This window comes from Bos mutus, chromosome 3 (assembly GCF_027580195.1).
Source record: "Bos mutus isolate GX-2022 chromosome 3, NWIPB_WYAK_1.1, whole genome shotgun sequence".
Classification (NCBI taxonomy): domain Eukaryota; kingdom Metazoa; phylum Chordata; class Mammalia; order Artiodactyla; family Bovidae; genus Bos; species Bos mutus.
In genome coordinates, this window is record NC_091619.1 from 31,741,126 (window position 1) to 31,751,271 (window position 10,146).

The 10,146-nt window shown below is 50.2% G+C and overlaps 1 protein-coding gene across 2 annotated transcripts in view; it reads right to left on the reverse strand.

Annotated features, from left to right (window-relative positions):
• The window catches only part of SLC6A17 (solute carrier family 6 member 17), a 55,516-nt gene extending 45,870 nt beyond the window's left edge, over positions 1 to 9,646 (reverse strand). The window contains exon 1 of one of the 2 annotated variants that reach the window (XM_005891285.2): positions 9,263 to 9,646. The gene's annotated coding sequence lies outside the window, so the exon portion shown is untranslated. Of the gene's footprint in view, positions 1 to 8,974; positions 9,210 to 9,262 lie in introns of those variants that run through there. The other variant, XM_070367524.1, reaches the window with a different exon arrangement.
• Positions 9,647 to 10,146: the final 500 nt, after the last annotated feature.

Here is a 10,146-nt window from a genome sequence, read left to right on the forward strand (position 1 = left end):
CAGCCCTACAGCACATGTGGGGAGGACCCTAGGCCTTGGAAGACAGATTTCTAGCCCTGACTCATCTGGAAAATAGGGAACAGCTCTTACCTACCAACTGCATCTGGTTATCACATGGATAGAAGGAGAAAGAGAAAGAAAAGCTTCTTGAAACATCGAGTCAACAGAACGGCCACTTCTGACTCCATTTCAAAGATCTTCCAGCTTTGTGCTGTGGTCCCCAGTCCTTATCCTAACTGACCGCATCTTTGCTTCCCCAAGGCCAAATTCTAGTGACCAACTATTACATGTGCTCAATAAATATGATATGAATGAAGTGAGTGAGTGAATCAAGGAACTGATGTATTTTGAACTCCTCAAATTTTCTAGAATCTGATGTTATTTCTCAGCTTCAAATTTTCCCATCTTCTGACATGATACTCTGATCCCAGGAGCATGTGATGCCCCAAGCATCTGTTTGAAACTAACATAAACTAAGAAGTCTGGCCATTGCTCAAAGACATTTTGCCTTTCATATAGGAGCCATGATCTGTGCCTCCTTGTCTCCAGTTTGCAGGCAGGATTCATCCACACCACAGAGAAGTAATCACTGGATGGGCATGGTCTTGGCATGGAGCCTTCCAGAGGCTAACACACGGGCAAAGGAGCCAGTGGAATCTTCTACATCTCGTCTCACCTTCCTGTTGCATTTACTGAGCATGTTCTCTGCAGTTGATATTTTGTTTTCTTAGTCAAGGAGGAAGGAAAGCAGGAAAAGGGGCAGATGGTCCACGGGGGGAGGAACTGGCACTGGAAAATATGGGAGAGGCCAGTGCCAACAAAAGCTTTTGGTTCAGTTCTACCAAGTCATGTGAGGGGGAATGCATGCCCAGTGAGTGTGAAAGCAAGAGCAGCACCAAGGCTGCCCCCACAGCCACCTGAGCCTTGCACTAGAATTTAGGTGCTGAGGGCAAAGTGGACTGTGGTGATAACGGCAATTTCAACAGTAACACAGGGACTCCTCTGGTGATCCCAGTGGCTGAGACTCCATGCTCCCAATGCAGGGGGCCCAGGTTGGATCCCTGGTCAGGGAACTAGATCCCATATGCCACAACTAATGACCCTGACTGCCACAGCTAAAACCCAGTGCAACCATATAAATAAATAAATAGTTTTTAAAAGACCAGCAGCACATAGGCTATCCTTCTTGAGGGCTGACTATCCATAGCAGCCATTGTATTGAACAGACATTATTTCCTTTAACCCCACCAAAAGCTGTATGAGGCTGGTGCCACTCTTATCCCCATTTTACAGATGAAGAAGTAGAGGCTCAGAGGGGATACATTACTTGTATTTCATTGAACTTAAGACTTTTTGGTGTTGGTACTTTCTTGAACTTACCAGAAAGGGTCCGTGGGAGGTTTTCACCCAACTAGGTCACTCCACTTGACCAACAGCCCATCTGAGACATTGTTGACTGCACATTCTGATTTTAAGATGTGACACTGTGCAAAATTACACATCTTGGGATTGATGAAATATAGCACACAGTCAAAAAGTGGAGGCCCGGAGTCCCAACCACCAACATAAGGTGACTGCAGAATCTCTCAGCCACCACACTGTCCCAGGAGGATCATGGGTTTGGAGTCAGGGAAACCTGGGCCTGAGTCCTGTAGCCACCTGCGAGTCATGAGTCTTTGGGAGGGTTTATACCTCTTTTGGTTTCAGCTTCTGGACCTGAAAAGATGGGGATGAGGCTCTGACCTCGTGGGATTGTCTTGAGGATAAAATGAAATAGGGAGCACACCATAAACCCCATCAGCTGCCGCTCCACATGAGAACATGGGGGAGATGGGCTAAACTAGGAAGAGGCCCACTCACCCATGTGCCTGCAACGTCCAGGAACCAGCATGGAACAAGCACGGTTACCTGAGGACGTGTGGGGCTAGTGGGGGATGCAGGTGTTTGGAGCTCCAGCGTATTTCCACTTCTCTCTTGAACTGAAGGAGAATGGAGCCCAGAGACTCTGATGAACTAGAGATACTAATGAAATATGGGATTTTAAAACTTCTCTATATTTTCCCTCTCTCTTTCCCTCTTTCCTGTCCTTTATTTCCTTCAACAGATATTTACTGAACAGTAACTGAGCATCAAGCCCTGTCCTAGTACAGCAGAGAACAAAGAAAACAATGTCCCTGCTCTGGAGGATTTAGAGGACAAATAAAAATCACATATAATAATAATTAATATCACATGAAAGTGGAAAGTGAAAGTCGCTCAGTCGTATCCAACTTTTTGCAACCCCATGGACTATACAGTCCATGGAATTCTCCAGGTCAGAATATTGGAGTGGGTTGCCATGTCCTCCTCCAGGGGATCTTCCCAACCCAGGGATTGAACCCAGGTTTCCCGCATTGCAGGTGGATTCTTTACCAGCCAAGCCAACAGGGAAGCCCAAGAATACTGGAGTGGGTAGTCTATCCCTTCTCCAGCAGATCTTCAACCCAGGAATCGAACCGGTGTCCCCTGCATTGCAGGTAGATTCTTTACCAGCTGAGTTACCAGGGAATATCATATATATAGGCATAAACTATAACAATAGTGATATCAAATAAATATATACAGGGGATAGAGTGAGGTAGGGATGCTATAATGTATAGGGGGTATTGGAAAGCAACTCTGCTAAAGACCTGATAATGTGAGAGTGTAAGCCAGGATGTCCTGGGGAAGCAATCATGGCAGGGGGAGCAGAAAGTGCAAAGGTCCCAAGGCAGGAGCCACACAGGCCCTGTGCTTAGAGCATCCTAAGCCAGGGTAGAGTAGGATATGCTGAGACAGGAGAATAGCTGGCAGCCTGAGCAAGCAGGACCCATCAGCCGTGGAAAGGAGTTTGGGTCTTCCCTCGAACAGAAAACTGTTTTTAAAGGGATGGATAGAGTACAAGTTAAAAAGCACATGGATTAGGAGTTTGGGATTAGCAGATGCAAACTATTACATATAGGATGCATAAATGACAAGGTTCTACTGTACAGCACAGGGAACTATACTCAGTAACCTGTGATAAACCATAGTGGAAAAGAATATGAAAAAGTACATATACATATGTATAACTGAATCACATTGCTATACAGCAGAAATTAACACAGCCTTGTACGTCAACTAAATAAATTTTAAAAAGAAAAAGCAGGTAGGTTAGAGATGGTGGTGACCTGGGCCAGGCTGTTGGATAAGGTTGAGGTTTTAAAGAGAGGAAAACAGAGGACCCAGGGTACTGAAACGTACACAGGCCCCGAACAGAAGACCCATGAGACTGTCCTGATGTAGGAAAAAAAATTATTTTTTAAGTCAGTTGTGAAAAGAAAAAATTCCAGGAGTGACAAGCAAAAGCCTGATTCCCTGCTTTTCTTATTTGTGGGAGGCCCACAGTGGCAACAGATGGGCCCTTACAACCTCTGCCTTAATCCTCTGACCTGGATTTTCTTACAGCCACTATTTCCTCTTGTTCCAGAGAGAGACAGAAGGAATCACGGGTGTCCAATTACCTAAATTACCCACCAGACTGCCGAAGAGCACTTGAAAGAATAGTGATCAGAAACTCTTAATTACTGTCCCAACATGATGCCTCTTTCCTGAGGACCAGAAACATTTGAGTCTCTTTCCCCAGCAGCCTTCAGCAAGGCTTTGTGGAGGGGTGGGCTGAAAGGCACCCCCATCAGGAGCAAGTCGCCAGCCACCTGAGATCACAGTGGAGGAAGCACACTTTTGAAGACCTACTGTCCTTCCGTATGTTATTTATCCCCAACTTGGGGTAAGATGGAATGCTCATTTTACAGATGAAGAAGCCTAAGCTGAGGGAAGATAACTACCGTACACTAGACTACTACCGTGCACTAGATTACCCAGCCATGAAACGGAGAGACAGAATCCAAGCTGTGGTCCACCTCACTCAGTAGTCCGTACTCTTCCATACTTTGGTGCTTTCCAATCTTCCACACATGATGACGCACAGAGAGGAGAATACTGCCATGGCACACTGGGTAAATGCAGCAGGCTTCTCCATCCTAGGCCATTCAAGGCTATTCCAGGGGATGAAGGTGTCATTATCTCTGGGCCACCCATCTGGGGCCCTGGTTAGGAAGTTCTCCAATGCACTGTGCCACACTGCAAAGCGACACGTGTGAATCTCATTCAGCAAGTCAACAATGGAACAAGTCCATCTACCATCATTCCGCCCGGAGTTCAGGAGCTTTCTCACTTGGCCAGATCCATTCCCAAAGCTAAAAGCATAATGCAAATTGGGGGACTAGTCAAGGAGATTCCTTCCAGTGGTTCTAAAGGAGTCCCCAAACTACTAGCAGGCAGGTTGTCTCAGAGGTGTGCCAGGACCGTGGACAGCACCCATCAGGCCATTCTGAAAGCCAGCGCTCGCTGCCCATTACAGGAGCATGCTCTCCTCCCTGTAGACCCCCAGCAAGAGGAGATCCATGTCCTCCCTGAGCACTCACCTGGTAGCACCTGCTGGAGCCATCCCATCAGATGACTGTTCACATCCTCTGAATGGCAGCTTTATCAAAGAGCACTGCTGGCCTGGAGTTGGATTTAAAACAGGAGCCCAGAAGTCTTATAATTAAAGAGAAAATGCAGCCAGCAGGAATTTGGGGTGTGGACCAATAGATTCTATTTGCAAGTGAAATAATAGGTGGCAAATTAGTGGTTCACAGAATCCAACAGAAGTTCCAATTAAACCCATAATTAGAAATGATGGAATACAGCAAAAGGAAACTTATCTTCAAATGAACTGTGAGTAGGCTGTGGAAGACAGAGTGGCAACTCACTGGGTCAGATGCAGTAGATTCGATGACTTCCAGGCCTGGAAGCTGGGGTGTTACTTCCTCTGGCCCCACGCTTGCCCCATCCTCACTCCACAAGTGACCTCAGAGCAAAAGCATTTTCAGTCTCAGCTCCCAAGTTGGGGACTCAGGCTGCCCAAGCCTCATCTGACACAGAATTGTTCTCTAACAAAACATACCTGGTTTTAAACATGAGAATAATTTGGCACAGTAATGCATCTTACAGCTGAGCTCACATTTTCACATGTGAGTTTTCTGTGCACAGTGAATATCTAACTATATTTTTTAATAACTGAATTTATCCAGAGATGGACCATATCTTAATTTTTAAAATTACTCATGGGGGATGGGGGATGGGAGAGAGAATTACCCAAAGACTGTATCTCCTCAAAATGGCTGTCTATGGAGCAAGGGCTTCCGAGAAGACCTCTTTGTCCCCTGGGGGTGCTTATCTTTCAACAATCCACTCTCACTTTCAGAAACTTCCCCACCGTGAACAAAGCGGGCTCAAAGATGCGAGGCAGGCTAGGAGAATAGGGACCTATTCTTCCAGGTGATTTCTCAGAGAGAGAAGAGATGGAGAAGCAGAAGGAATCAGAGACCAAGTTTCCCAGAATAGTCAAGGACGCACGTGGTAGAGCCCCAAGGGTGAGGAGCACAGGCTCCATGGGGCGGGACCAGGAAGCAAGCAGCATCCCCCTGGGCAGCCCTTGCCGCCACTGCTGCCAATGACCTTGGAGGGTTAGCAGTTTAGCTCTGGGGTCTGGGACCTCACCAGAAACTGCTGCAGGTCCCTGGCACACATTCTCCAGCAGAGAAACCTGACACATCATAGCCCACCAGTGACTGGCTGCCCTTGGTACTGCAGAAGCAAAAATCCTCAGGCATCCTCACATTTGCTCTGACTCTTCCTTCACTGCTCCTAGAAACAACCCCAGACTGGGACAGACTTTATAGGAATGAGGTTGGGGTGGTAGAGATCAGGAAGAGAAAGATGGACAGGACAGTAAAGCATCAAGATGGAGCCTGCGATGTTCTTTTGGATTCCAACCAACCTGGGACCACATACTGTATTCCCCCTTAGAAACTGGGGTATGCTCATTCTTTACCAGTTTCCCATTAGTGGAGGCTCATGTCCCTCTTCTCAGAGCAACAGCTTAAAGAAACAAACTCACAGGTTTAGATAACCTCGTTTGGGTAAATACCTATGTCGTCAGCAAAAATTTATTAAGAACTCATTATGGATTCACATCACATAGACATCAAGAACATGAAGTCTGGAATCTAACAGACCTGAGTGCAAATTCTCAGGTTGCCACCCACTACCGTGTGACCTTGAGCAAATTATTTAACCTCTCTGAATTCAAGTCCCACATTTGTAAACTGCTGAGAGCAATAATATGCCTTCTGGGACTGTAAAGAAGGTTAAATGAGATAGTATATGAATGAAGCATTTAGCACAGCGCAGAAGCCTCAATAAAAACTTAGATACTATCATTGTGTGCTAAGCACCCAGCACCCAGCCCTCCTAAAAACAGGCCAAACAGGCATTTCCCCACAGATGACCATCCCACCTGCGATCACAGGGCATGTACTACTACAGAGCTACCCGTGGTACTGTGCTTCTGACCTCTGGAAGTCAAAGGGGATACCAGACTAAGGAAGGCTGATGTAAGACGAATCTATAATAACAGAATTTTCCCCCATCCTGGTGAAATTCCCCATCCAGAAATTTTGTTGTAAGGATTTCTTGCAGCCCAGCCTGAGAGTGAGCAATAACTCAGACCTGGTTTAGGAAAAAACCAAAATCCATCTTCCTTTTAAAATGTTCTGTTGTTTATCTTAGCAGCTTTGAAGGGATTAATGATGCATCGTCCTGCTGCAGCAAATCTGGACAGGAAGGAGCATGAGGAAAAGGAAGCTGCACAGACAGAAAGAACTTGCTTCTTAGGATTCCTCTCCTCTCTGTATTTATTATATCATCCTTGGAATTTGCTCCCAGATCCAACTGGGAGGGTAGTGATTCCAGGGTGCATGTACCACTCACTCTCATGAGCATGCACACACGTGTGCGTGCACACACACACACACGCACACACGCACGCACACACACTCACTCACATACATACATTTCCAGTCGCAGACTAGAGTTCCCTGAGTCAGCATGGCTTCTTTCTTGATGTCCTGGGGGGATCCCCTTATTTTCTTTGCTCTTGAGGTGCACATATCTTAGCTCAGCACCCAGAGGCCCCAGCACAGATCTGCCCACCCCCTACCCACTCCCCCACCCGACTCCACATCCCACAGCCCTGCTCTTACTCAGGCTTCTCCACTCAAGATCTCCCAGGGAACCCTTGAGGGTTGGAAATAAGTCAGTTTGAAGCTGCACTATAGGTCCTTCTCAACCACATGGAAAGCCCTGCCACTTTCATTTGTCTCCACACTCCCTCTCACACCAAGAAACAAGGACAAGAAGAGAAAGACTCACTTCTGATTAAGATCCATGAGGAAAGGGATGCGGAACTAACATTTAATGAGCATCTGCTAGGTGTCTAGCACTGGGCTTAAAAATAAGCCTGCAGAAAAGGTACTACTGGCATCCCTGCTCTACAGTGGAGGAGACTGAGCCTTGGGAGGTAAGGGACTTGCCCAAGGTCACCCCACACTGGCACATGGCAGAGCACTGGGCCCAGTTCTCACTGAAATCATAGGGCCTCCTCCCCCGACACCCCAACCCTCTCCTCCAATCTCCCCTCTCCCAACCCAGTCCTGCTCACCTTTCCCATGGGCTCACAGCTCCAGGACACTTGCCCAGTAGCCAGATCTCTGCTTAGCTCACTCTGGAGACTTGCTCACCTTTGGTCAATGATGTCAAAACACTGGAAGCTCAGGTCCTTGTCACTCACAAGTCCCAGTAAAGAGCTTCCATTCAACTCACAAATAGCTGACACACAACTCTGCATGTGACTCAGGCCAAACACACTCCAATCAGGCTGGTGGGCACAATCTGCCTTCTGCACTGAGTCACCCTCCAGGCTGAGCTGCAAGGATTTGCTGAAATTCACCACCTACTTAGCCACAGCTGCTCCATTAGAGAAAAAGCCAGCAGAGGAGCTGAGCCTCTGATGGTCCCCATGGATGGGCCACGGCCAAGGACAAGTAGGTATGACCTCAAAGCTCTTCCTGCCCAGGTCCACCTCAGCCGATCATGCGATAATGCAAGCACAGCATGAGACACAAGAAGCCCTCTGTTAACCTCCACTCACTCTGACCTTGTTCTTCAGACATCAGTCCAATACAGCGTAACTAAAGTTTTGGTTGAATTGCGGCAGGGGGAGCATTTCAGGATTTTTTAGTTCCTGAAAGTTCCCATTAACAGGGGCAGTGCACTCAAAACAAGCTTCCTTCTCTACACCCCTGACCTATCTCCCCAACCCAAACCCAGCTGCCTCGTGTTCACAGTTGAATTGCCCCAAAGGTAGCTCCGGCTAGAAATTTCTTCATCTAAACGGTCCGATAAAAATTTTCTCAAAGAACGAAAGAGGAAAGGGAAAAAAAATTTTTTTTAAACTCTCCTTGACAGCGACTGGATTCCGTAAGGTGAATGGCCTCGGGATTTCTGAACACTTGCAGCCCTGACGGGGCTGTTTGAGCCTTAAAAGGAAAGAGCAGGAGGCCGCGCCCCTGAGGGAGCGATCCTCCCTGGAGCACTACAAGCATCGCGCATCGCTGGACAGCACGGTGTGCACAGGCATAAACGTGACAGTGGCCTCGCTCCCGAGGCGGCGCCCCCTCCAGACTTGCACCTCGCGCACCTACGTCCGCATTTCCGCCATTCCGTTCCCAGACGCGCTTCCCTGGAGGGAGCACGGGCTCTCCGCTATCTGGCTTCGAGTTCAGCCAGGACTAGCCCCAAGACTGGGAATTAAATATTTATCTCAGGCGCGAGCGCTCTGCTTCTCTTGCCAATGTTACTGTCAAGGTCATGGGCCTGAAGCCGAGTGGCTGGGGCTGGGGTCCCCAGCCGCGCAGGAGACTCCCGGGGAGAACTGCACCCTAAGGCGCGCAGCTCTAGGCAGCAGTTCTTGCCGGGCCTCCTCCCCGGTCCTCCGCGTGCGCTTGCCTCTGCAGCTCTGCCTGATTACCTCTGGAGTTCTTCGGCCCTCCTGAGCCCGGGAAGGTGAAGCCGGGTGTCCAACCCGTGAGCTGGGCGCAGAGCACCCGCGAAGCGCCGGAGGAGTGCGGGCCCCAAGGTTCCGTCGCCAGGCAACGGCGGATCAAGTGGCTGGGGCCCTTGCACAGCCAGGCGGATACCCGGGCAGCGCCGCCTCGCACCTCAGTCCTTAGGCCTCCCGGGCTGGGGTGGGGCCGGAACAGCTGAAGTTGCGGCGGCTGGTCCCATAAAGCCAGGCGGGGCGCGGCCGGCGACTCACCTGTCCCGCGTGGGTCGTAGCGCGGTCTCGGCTCCTGCACTCGGACCGAGCAGCTTCGGTCCCCGACGGGTGGCGGGCTCACAGCCCCTCCCACGAGCAGTCCGAGTGTGGCGGCGACGGGCCCCAGCCGGGGCTGGGAGGAGACCCGGAGCCGCGCACGGGCGCACGCGACTCTGATCGCTCTGCTCCCTCCCTCGCCGCTGGTCCCGCCCGGTCTCCCGCCCGCGGCGTGCTCGGGCCTCGGGGGAGCGGTCCAGAAACCCAGGTACAGCTGCGGAGGGAGCGCGTGAGGCTGCAGGCGCCAGAGCCCAGTGCCACCCTCCCTGCACTCGGGCCGCGCCGGCTCTGCGGAGCGGAATGGAGCGGGGCGGAGCGCAGCGCTGCGCGCACTGTTCCCTCGCTTTGAGAAAGGCCACCCTGACGGCGGGGCGCCGTGACGCAGGCTTGACTCACGCGCGGCCCCGCGTCAGTGCGAGGTTCTGGGGCCTCTGATGGCAGACACAGGTGGAGTGGGCCAGGAGAGGGAGGGGTCTGCCTGGGAGCAGCCTCTTGAAGCCCCCGGCCAAGGAACTCAGACCCTGGAGAAGCAGTACCAGATTCTGCCCTAAAAAGGAATGGGACCCCCATGGCCACGGCCCTCCTGAGCCTGGGCCTCACTTCCTTCATCTTTCCAGGCCCATCTCTTTCGGCTGTCTGGTATGAACTCAGCACCAACCAAACCTGGTTATTCCCCTGCCCTGGCCACTTCCACCTCCATGCTTTTGTTCACTCTCTTCTCCTCAATTCCCCACTCCACTGTCCTTCCACCTTACCACTCCTCAAGATCCTTCCGTGTGTGGTTCAACTCCTCAAGACATTACTCATCTCCTGAGCTCCTATGTATG